We start from the raw sequence: 11,749 nt of genomic DNA on the forward strand, positions 1-11,749 counted from the left end.
CTTTCTTTCTTTCTTTCTTTCTTTCTTTCTTTCTTTCTTTCTTCCTTCCTTCCTTCCTTCCTTCCTTCCTTCCTTCCTTCCTTCCTTTCTTTCTTCTTTTTTCTCTTTCTCTATTCTGTATTTAGGACAGGGTCCATTAGGTGTACAGGGTCTCACTATGTAGATCAGACACATAGCGATTCTCCTGTTTTCAGCCTGGACACCACAGCCAGTCTCAATCTCCATCTGGCTGTGCCCCATGGGCAGGGCCAGCACAGTATGGGAGGGATTAAACCCTGGCCACTGCGCTCTGCCTAAGCAGGAGCTTTAGTCCGCTGAACTATCAGGCCAGTCCTTAAATGTGTTTGTTGTATGCAGCATATTGTTTGATTTTGTTTCTTGATCCACTTTGGCAGTAGGCTTCTTTTGATTGGTCAATTGAGGCCATTTACATTGATGTGATTGATACATTGTGTCAACTGGAGATGTTGGAAGCTTGGCTGGATGGGCTTGGATGTTTTATGCCCTGGGAGATGCGGGCACCACCCTAGGGCAGGGAAGGCTCACGCCAGAGTGAATCATCTCTGGAGGAGCTTGACTGAGGCAGCTGCACCACCTTAGAGGAACTCAGATCTTCACAGTAGCCACTGCCACTTCCTTGGAGAAGCTCCGGTCTCTGCAGTCAGCATGGAAGGAAGAGAGAGAGGCTTGATAGATGCTTCAGCTGCTGCTCCTCCTCTACACTTTGTAGTATTTTGCTGCCAGGAGTTTCTGCCTTCTGCCTTGGAGCCAGCTGAGTATGGACTAAAACTTCCACTACCTATGAGCTAAATAAACCTTTCCTTCCTTAATTTTGGATATTGGGTATTTTGCCCCAGGAATAAGTAAAAAATAATTGAGACAATTGATGATTATAACTGATATGTGTTACCTTATCTTTGTCATGTTTCTTTTTTCTGTAGGTTTCCTACTTACTTCCTCCTTCTGTTTATTTGCTTGCTCTGCTTTCTGTGTTGTTCTTGAAGTTGTGGTCATTTTGATCTCTTTCTATACTCTTTACAAAGAAAGAGTATGAATTTCTTACTTTTTTTTTGTCATGGAATTATCTCTCCATTAAATTTGATAGATTGTCTTGCAGGATACATTAGTCTGGGGTGGAAGTTGTTTTCTTTCAGGAACTGAAATACTTCACTTCATGCTCTTCTCAGCTGGATGGTTTGTGTTGAGAAATACATCATTCTGATGGGCTTTCCTTTATATGTGATCTGTTTCCTTTCTTAACAGCTTTTAATATGTTGCTCTCGTGCTACATTTCTGGGGCTTTGATTAGTCTATGTCTGGATGTAGATTTATTTTTCATTTTTATTTATTTATTTATTTTTTGTGGCGGAACCGGGGATTGAACTCAGGCCCTTGCGCTTGCCAGAGAAGTGCTTATTCCACTGAGTCATCTCTCCGGCTCTGATGTAGATTTATTTTGATTGATGCTAATTGGAGTTTTATATGCCTGATTTAACTCTGTCAGATACTTTTCCATGCTTGGGAAGTTTTCTGCTATTCCTTCTGCAAATAGTCTTTTTATGTCATTTGCATTGACTCCTTCTTTTTCATTGACACCAGTCAGTCTCATGTTGCTCATCTTTCAATCATTTTGCATCTGTTGGAATCATTATTTCTGGTTGCTTGTTATTTTAAGCGGTCTTTTCTTTTGTGGTCACTAACTTCAAAGAGCTCTTCAAAGTCTGAAAGCCTATCTTCAGTTTTGTTCAAGAGGTTTTGCCAGCTTGCCATGGAATTCTTAATTTTCTGAATATCTGTTTGAATCTGTTTCTTGCATTCTAATTCTTTATTGTATTGTTTATTCAATGTTTCCATCTTTTTTATACTTTTCTATTTTTTATGTCTTCTTTAGATGCACTGAGAAATTCTCTTGTGATTGTTTTTATTTTTTTCCTAAGAGATTATTTCTGATCTGATTTCTTCTATGTCCTGATGGAGTTGTTTCTTTATTCCAGTTGCTGTCATTTCAGAAATTTCAGATGTGTGACTTCCAGGTTCTCTGTCCTTGTCTCCTGGACTTGTTCTGGGTAGGTTGGAGTTTTTGAGTTTGCCTTTTGCTTCTTTGTTTTAATATTTTTGAAGCTCCCAATGTTCCTCTGGGCTCAGCAGCCATGATAGCGGGATGGGGCACATGAAGAGAGGCTCTTGTGACAGTGGGTGTGCGATGGGGAAGGTTCACCAAAGCTCCCATTGTCTGGGTTTCAGCATGGCTTCCATGATGGAGAGAGGAGAGTGAGCTGCAGCACAGGAATGCTCCCACTATGATTAGGGCAGGCCCATGCTCTGTAAGGCTCTTGGGATCTTGGGCAGTCTGGGCCGTGCTCACCAGGGCCCCATAGCTGCCTGGGGCTCAGCTGCCTTCTGCAAATGTGTATGTTTTGTGGGTGCAGTGGCAGCATTATTTCTTTTTTCTTTTTTGTATTTAGTACAGAGTCTACAGGGTCCACTACACAGACCAGACTTATAGTGATTCTCCTGTGTTCAGCCTCCCAAGCACTGGGATTATAGGCGTGCACCACCAAGCCCAGTCTCAATTGCCATCTCAGCACACCCCAGGGACAGGGCTGGCGTGGCATACCAGGGACTGAACTCCAACCCCTGCATTTACCTAAGCAGGTGCTTTAATCCACTGGAAGCATTATTTCTTTAAGCGAACTTTTTCATAGAAGTTGTATTAGTCTGTTTTGTGTCACTATAATAAAATACTTCAGACTGCATGACTTTATAAAGAAAAATCGTATGTAGCTTATAGTTCCTGAGTTCCAAGAGCCTTCATCAGATGATAATCTTCCTGCTGGATGAATTTCAAGGTGATGCAGGGCATTGCATAGCAAGAGACACCGTCTCTTCTGCCTTCTCTCCACCAGTACTCAGCCATAGGGGCTCCAGCCTAATGACATTATCCAATCCTGATCACTTCCCTTTGGCCCTGTAAATGGGCCAAAACACTGTAAATGGGTTAAGTTTTCACTCTCTTAATAATTCATAGTGGGGAATAAGTTTCAACACTTGAACCCTGGGGAGAAGGGGCATGCTGAACCCATATCCAACCATAAAAGCAGAGTCACTTTGTAAAAATTAAGAATTTCTCATTGTTAATCTTTGTGTTTCCATGTTGTAATCCAGTCTTTGGATTATAGTTAACTCTCAAGAAGCAATTGTTTTTTTTTTAATCTTTTTTTTTCTTCTTTTTTCTCCATAATTTTATTGAGAAACAAATAGCAATGAGACAGTTTCAAACCAAATTGGTAGGACAGTGTCAATAATTAACACATTGCATACATTCTTCCTAGTGGTTAATTGCTGTACAAGATGCGGACTTGATATCCTGTTTACAAACACCATTAGAACAATTCCCTCTATTCATTAAGAGAATGTAACTATATATCTATCATAACCACTTTGAATACACAGATACAAAATGGACATTCATCTGCATACCCTTTTTTTGTTAAGTTCCATCATTTAAATATTATAGGTGTGTAAACTCAGCAAAATATTTTAAAAGAGTTCAGTAGTCCATAATAGTATTGGGTTCAAGAAGCAATTGTTGAACAGAAGTATTTGTACAATGCTGAATATAATTTGGGAAATTTTTTTTCTCAAAGTTAATCTTCTGTAGCCACCTAGATCTTAATTCAGGGAATGATTTCCTTTGAAAGTCCTATCTCTACCAGTAAATTGGTACATACATATTGAATACAAATCTGTAGAATCAATTATGATCTTTGTCTTAACAAATAAACCAAAGAGAAATAAAGTCTAGTTTATCATTTTGCAGTTGATGATAAGCAAAGCAAACTTTACTGAAATCAGTTAATAACCAGAGTTTTTAGGAGCAGGGGTGGGAGTCCCTTCCTGTGCAGTCTTCTCAGTTTCATGGAATGAGGTGTGTGAAGCCTCGCCACTTCCTATCACTCTGTGTGCGTACAACTGCTTACAAGAAGCATACATTTCAATCTGCTTTTCTATATACATTTGCTGTAGCAGAAACTGAATGAACAATGATAGTATTCGTGCAATGGGAAATACAGTCTTTGGAGAATAGCTTCCTTCAGCACTTGGTCTACCTGCTGGCCAGGTAGCCCTGCATTCAGCTCTGTGTGGGACGGAGTGCATGAGTTTTGCTCCACCCATTGTTAATACCTGAGCTATATCTTTCAACATGGACTGCCTTTTGGGAGGCTATACTCCTTTTCCATTGGTTCAGAGATCAGAAAAAGAAAATGATGCAGTTTAGTTGGCCACCTCAAATTTTATGCATGTTTAATTTCATTTTTTTTTTGGTTTGTTTTTCCATATAACCTCCTTAAACGTCATCTGCTACAATTACTTAATTCAACCAGATTTGTTTTAACATACTGTGTTTTAGTTCAACTCTTAGCATTTAAAATGGAGATAGCTGATTTTTTGTACTGGTAGTGGTATCTTTAATGTTGCTTAATATCTCATCTCTATGTACTTATTGAAGGCAGCACATATTATGTATACAAGTTCATTCAGTATTTTCAGAGAATGAGCAGAGCCTGGAAATTCATTAAATATTACCACAATAAGAAAAAAGGACAAGCCACAAGAGAAAAACAATCTGTACATAAGACTTCACTGCAAACTGAACTATTTTAGTGTTTATAAATATTCGTCTGTGGAGAGAAGTACGTGTATTATGATAATTATGCATTAGTGCCTCATTAGTAGGGGGTTACATCATGCAGTTTCTTTTTCCTCTAGTGTATTTCTGATAAGTTAGCATTTTAAAGTCTTATTTAAAAATGTAATAAAAACAGAAGAGAGAGAGAGACTGTGTGTGTGTGTGTGTGTGTGTGTGTGTGTTTTCAAGAATAGATCATTTATAATTCCTTTAGCTGTGTGAAGAATCATATTCCAAGGGCTTAAGCACCTACCAAGAATATGTAAAGACTTGTCTCTTTCCCTTCCAGAATCAGAGCTCAGTTACTTGAAACGTGGGCAATCAGAACACACGTGTTTTTCAATGCTGTCATATTGTCATTCACGTTTAAATTCTAAGTCCCTAAATATGTTTTGTACATGAGACCTTTTCTAGGCCAGCATTCCCAGGAATGTCTGCATTATGCATTTTGTGGGTACATTCTACTTCCAAAATCTGAAGATGTTAAGTCTTTTTCTTATAGATTTTTCTGCTGAATTTTATATAGTTGATCAGGTTCTCAGTTTTTAAATTATTTATTTATTTTTATTTATTACATTTTATTTATTGTGTGTGTGTGGCCAGCTCAGCCCACCAGGAGGCGGGGCTGGCTGGCATGTGGTGCTGGGAGATCGAACCGCAGTCCCTGTGTTTTGCCAAGCTTGTTTCAAGTAGGTGCTTTAGACCACTGAGCCATCTCTGCAGCCCAGGTTCTCAGTTTTGAAGCGCTGCACACCTCTGGATTTTGAATATTGCACATTGGTTTTTTTGCCTTTGACCTCTCATCATTTTTTTCTGCATTTCTTTCGTGAAATCCTCTTTATTTGTTTTTGTCTAAGACTGACATATTTCTCTACACTTAATTTTTTTTGCTGCCTTTCTTATGCTTCATACTTTCTGTAGATGGTCCTTATTTTTATGATTTCAGTTATTAAAATCTAAATATTCATATTCTACATGCATATAGATAATATATAGTTTTCATGTCTAATTCTACATTTCTAGTCTATGTTAAATCTGTGATTATTCTATAACTATTTCCAACTTCTATTTGGATAATAATTAAAGTTCTGGGGTTTTTTTGTACTGGGACTCAAACTTACAACCTTGTGTTTGCCAGGCTGGTGCTGTACTGCTGAGCTATATCCCAGGCCCCTGGATAATATTTAGATATCTCCTAGCTGCTCAGATGCAACAAAACCAACTGGAATTCATTATCTTTCTCTAAGGTAGCTCTCACTTCTTTAATCTGTCTTTGATGTTGGAATTAGCATCATTCAGCAAAGCAAGAAACATGCAAGTGGACCTTGTCAACTTTCATTATATCCTCTCCTATATCCATTCAGGCACTAAGTTCTGCCAGGCTCATCTCGAGGATATACTCAGACCTGCCCCTCCCCTTCCATTTGTTCTGCCACCACCCTACTGGGAAGCCCTGAGAATGAATAGCTTGAGCTATTGGAGCTGACATTTCACGAGTCCCTTTGGGTGGAGCCTTGACTTTTTCAGTCATTTTCTGTATTTCTCTGTACCTCTGTCCTTCCATGGCACAAAGGTTAAGGACCAAGTTTGCAATATGGAACTTAAGATCTTCCAAAATGTGTATGGAAGAAAAGTGGTAAATCACTGTTGAAGCACTTTGAAAATGTGAAAAGTAATGAAAAAGTCACTTTTCCTTAAGTTTGTTTTCCTGGAAGAGCTATGTTTGCAATGTATTTGTAATTTAAGTTTCTTAATTATAAGTAATAGATATTTAGTTGCAATTGACTTGGATTTAAAACCAAAGATTATTGGGACCCGGGAGATAGCTCAGTAGAATAAGTGCCTGCCTGGCAAGCTCAGAGTCCTGAGTTCAATCCCTGGTTCCACCAAAAAAAAAAAATAATAAAATAAAAAAAATAAATAAATAAAAAATAAATAAGAACAAAGGTTATTAATTGCTGACTGATGTAAATAGTAAAAAAAATTTAAAAAAGATATGGAGTATCTTTTATATTTTTAGGGAATGTTCTACAGGGTGTTCAGGATCTCGCTACTAGATTGGACTCATAGTGATCTACCTGCTTATAGCCTTCCAAGAGCTGGGATTACAGGGACACGCCACCATGCTCAGTCTCAGTTGCCATCTCAGTGTGCCCCAGGGGCAAGACTGGCACAGCAGGCCTAGGGATTGAACCCCTGACCTCTATGCCTGCTTGTAGGCGCTTTAATCTGCTGAGCTATTTGGCTGGTTCTTGGAGTATCTTTTAGATCCAAATGGAAAACTATACAGCCAGGAGGCAGTGAGGAGCAAGACCCACATAACACTGAAAATACATCAGCATGGACACTGTGGGGTAGATGCTTTCAATTGCATCATTAAAATTGTTTAGTGGAGACTGGACATTAGCACTGTACTCCTTTCTTTCTAGGAATTGGACCCTTCCTCAACTGCCATCACTGCCAGTTAGCTTCCGCTGGTTCTTGCCACTGTGGGCGAAGTTGATTGCATGGGCATAGCTGAGAGGCAACAATGACTTGGAAAGCATTGACACTGGATTTTCTGAGCAAATTGGAGGGCAGGTTTAGAGCGAAAACTTAGAACTGCAGAGAGCTGCAGTCTGTACTTTTATTTATGCATTGAAAATTGTGTAAGTTCCTCGACTGATCTGATTTGATTTCTCATCTATAAAATAGAGCTAATAGTTGCAACTGTTTAATGATGTTACGTGAAAATAAGGTACACTATTCTAGATAAGTTGTTTAAAATGTCTCCTGGTGGATGTATAAAAGTATAAGCTATTGTTGTTATTTCAGATTCCAGATAGAACTTGATTCTATATGTCATGAGAGCTTACAAGGACAAGGAAGATTGCCCAGAATGGCTCCTACAGTGAGTGGTCAGAGTGACAGGCATCTGCTGCTATTTGGATTCTTCTGTGTTCACTCAAACATTTACAACTAAAACTTTTAATCTTGTATGTATGTCAGTTCAGATACTCAACAAAAACTCTTTAAACTACCATGGACAAAAGGATGGGAATTTATTGGTTTTTGTAAGCAAACCATGAGCAGAAAGATTATAAGTGGGTCTCAGAGACAACAAGAAACATGGACTACAGTCCACTTCCCTTTGCTTTTTGGGCGGAGTGTGCTTCAGTTTCATTCTTTCCCATGGGTTACTTCTACAGGACCGAGAACTACTATCTAGGGAAATAACCAGGCTTCCTATCTCTCCACTTCAACTTCCAAGAGGAAGTGAATCATCTCCACTCTTATTCTTCAGGAAGGAATCCTGGGAAGGAGGTATGGTCAGCTTGGTTTGGGTCAATCAGTGTGCTGGAAGGTATCATCAGGAAATATGCGATATTAGAGAACGTGCTTGAAGTTTGGGGAAAAATTTTCCAGAAGAAGTAAGAAGGAACACTTGGCAGACAGTTTTATTCACTTTGCTTATAATTACCCATCATGGCAAGCTAAAAGTTCTCTTTGAGTTCAAAAAAATCAGTTTAAAAACAGTAATAAAAAGCACACATATCAAAAGTGCTAGATGCTGAATTTTAAAACCTTACAGATCAACAATGTGTAAACTTGGTCTGCAGGGTTAAGTTGTACAGCTTCATGGAATAAAACATCTATCATCTTTTCATTGTAGTAGCCAGAACATTCAAAGGAGCTTAAAATACTGTTGCTATGTGCAACCACTTAGCTGTGTGAATCAATTTTCCACAACCAAAACAAAATGCACATGCACATAAACTCCCAACAACAACAAAAAAGCATGGCCACAACCATCCGCTGACATTTTATTTTTCTAGTTGTGCTTTAAACTACTGGTTATTCTCATTGACTGATTTCCTATTAGGTCAATGTTATACAGTTTATTTTATACAATTAATTGTGTTAGTAAAACATCAGTTTTGGATGTCTTATTTGCTAGGCTTTCTTGTAGGATTTTATTCAAAGAGCTTCTACTGCTAAACTTTTGACAACCAGCATGTTAGGGCAGGTTTAGCGGTTTCAGAAAAGTGCCTAATAGTACTTTTAAGAAGGGTTGGGAGCCATGTAGTCTCTGTTGCAACTCAGTTCGCCATTTAAGTGTGGAAGCGGTGAAAAACAGTAATTGTGGCCATGTTCCAGTAAAACTTTATTTTTATTTATTTTTTCAACTGTCCAGAAGCGGCTGCCAGGCTCCTTCTCTAGTCTCCATCTTCAGTTCGCCTGGCTCCATTCTAGCCACCACCATGTCCATAAGGGTGACCTAGAAATCCTACAAGGTGTCCACCTCTGGTCCCCAGGCCTGCAGCCGCCTCTCCTACACTGGCGGGCCTGCTTCCTGCATCAGTTCCTCTGGCTTCTCCTGAATGGACAGCAGCAGCAGCAGCTTCTGGGGCAACCTGGGGTTGGGTGGCTATGGTGGGGCTGGTGGTGTGGGGAGCATCACAGCTGTTCAGGTGAACCAGAGCCTGCTGAGCCCCCTGAACCTGGAGGTGGACCCCAGCATCCAGGCCGTGAGTATAGGAGAAGGAGCAGATCAAGAATCTCAACAAGTTCACCTCCTTCATCTGCAGGTTCAGTTTCTGGAACAGCAGATAAGATACTGGAGACCAAGTAGAGCCGCCTGCAGCAGCAGAAGACATCCCAGAATAACATGGACAACATGATCATAAGCTACATCAACAACCTCCGGTGGCAGCTGGACTCACTGAGTCAGGAGAAAATGAAGCTGGAGGCAGAACTTGGCAACATGCAGGGGCTGGTGGAAGACTTCAAGAATAAATATGAAGATGAGATCAAGCATACAGAGATGGAAAGTGAATTTGTCCTCATCAAGAAGAACGTGGATGAAGCTTACATGAAGAAGATGGAGCTCGAGTCACACCTGGAAGGGCTGACTGACGAGATCAACTTCCTCAGGCAGCTGTATGAAGAGGAGATACCTGAGCTGCAGTCTCAGATCTTGGACACACCCGTGGTGCTGTCCATGGACAACAGCCTCTCCCTGGACCTGAACGGCATCATCGCCGAGGTCAAGTATGAGGAGATCGCCAACCGCAGCCAGGCTGAGGCTAAGAGCATGTACCAGATCAAGTATGAAGAGTTGCAGACTCTGGCTGGGAAGCACGGGGATGACCTCCGCTGCACAATGTCCGAGATCTCTGAGATGAACCACAGCATCAGTCATCTGCAGGCAGAGATTGAGGCCCTCAAAGGCCAGAGAACATCCCGGGAGCTGCTATCGCTGATGCCGAGAAGCATGGGGAGACGGCCATTAAGGGTGGCCCTGGACTCACAATGCCGAGCTGGCCCAGCTGCAGGCTGCCCTGCAGAAGGCCAAGCAGGACATAGCTCTGCAGCTGCGTGAGTACCAGGAACTCATGAACGTCAGGCTGGCCCTGGACATTGAGATCGCCACCTACCGCAAGCTGTTGGAGGGCGAGGAGAGCAGGCTGGAGGCTGGGATGCAGAACTTGAGCATCCACATGAAGACCACCAGTGGCTATTCAGGAATGGTGAGCTCACCCTATGGGGGCCTCACAAGCCCTGGCTTTGGGAGCCTCCAAATCCCTAGCTTCACCCGCACCAAGCCTGCTGTGGTTGTGAAGAAGATAGAGACCTGCGATGGGAAGCTGGTTTCTGACACCTCTGATGTCCTGCCCAAGTGAATGGGCCACAGCAGCCTCTCCCAGCCCGCACCTCTCCTATGGTGCGTGGGGAGACAGCTATACAAGGGAGCGCTGGAAACAAGAGACTTACCTGAGGCTCAGCTTAGCCTCAGGTAAGTACCCCTTCTTGCCTGTGCCCTTCACCAAAACCCAATTCAATTGTCTTTTCCAAAATAAAGCCTGTTTTTGCCACCTGGAAAAAAATTTTATTTTTTTTTTATATACAAAAATTGTACATACTTGTAGGGTATAGTGTTATATTTCAATACATGTATATACAATGTGTGATGATCCAGTAGGACTTTTTTATCCTCTTATTCATGCTTTATATTTAGAGTCTTTATTTGAGCCCCTCTTTTTTTTTTTTTTTTTTTCTTGCAGAACCAGGGATTGAACTGAGGCCCTTGCACTTGACAGGAAAGCACTTATTCCACTAAGCCAACTCCCCAGCCCCTTGAGCCCCTCTTTTGGGGTTCACAAAATATACAAAATATATGATAAAGTAAAAATTAAAAAAATTATTATAATAAGTGACAATTGTTATCAACTGCCTATAAGATATTTTTCTCTTGCTTTAAACACCTTATCCCATCATTCTTGCCACACCCTGAAACATTTCTAGAATCATCTTTCCTGAGTGTCTTTATGAGATGTATTACAGATACAGTAAATTCTGCTGCTGAGTGTCATCCTACAGGAAAGCAGGTCCTCATCTTCCATATTCATCAGATTGGTTCCCTAGCTCATTCCCAGTTGAAATGACCATGGAAAGTACAAGTTCTGATGGATTCAGGAGAAGGAAGCAGCCATGACAGCACAACCAAAGGTGTCCAGCAAAGAAGATGTCCAGAAGTGTTTCAGAAAATGGCACCAATTATGGGATCTGTGTGTCAAAGTGAAAGGAATCATGGGGAGGGGGCTGATGGCAATGCATCTTTTACTGTAATACACATTTAAATAATCAGACATTAAATGTATGTTTTTATCACATCCACATACGTCTTAGTACTTTTTAGGCAACCTCAGTTTAGCTGCCTTCCTTCTTTTCCTCCCTAGCCTATAGTAATTACTTTTCTACTTTTTACTTTGGCATCAATTTTTAAGCTTCTGCATATGAGAGAGATAATTGATCTTTCTGTATCTCACATATTTCACTTAATACTAAGTCCTCTAATTCTATTTTGTTGCAGATGACAAGATTTCACTGTTTTCATGGCTGAATAATGTTTCATTATATAATCTATCTATCTGTCTAATGTATTTAGTACAGGGTTTACAGGGTCTCACTATGAGGATGAGACTCATAGTGATGTTCCTGTTTTCAGCCTCCCAGGCACTGGGATTATGCCCAGTCTCTCTCTCTCTCTCTCTCTCTCTCTCTCTCTCTCTCTCTCTC

At 40.6% G+C, this 11,749-nt stretch overlaps 1 pseudogene; it reads left to right on the top strand.

Annotated features, from left to right (window-relative positions):
- Positions 1–8,928: 8,928 nt before the first annotated feature.
- Positions 8,929–10,353, top strand: LOC101560234 (annotated as a pseudogene).
- Positions 10,354–11,749: the final 1,396 nt, after the last annotated feature.

Source organism: Octodon degus, unplaced genomic scaffold (genome assembly GCF_000260255.1).
Source record: "Octodon degus isolate 3935 unplaced genomic scaffold, OctDeg1.0 scaffold00074, whole genome shotgun sequence".
NCBI classification, from domain to species: Eukaryota; Metazoa; Chordata; class Mammalia; order Rodentia; family Octodontidae; genus Octodon; species Octodon degus.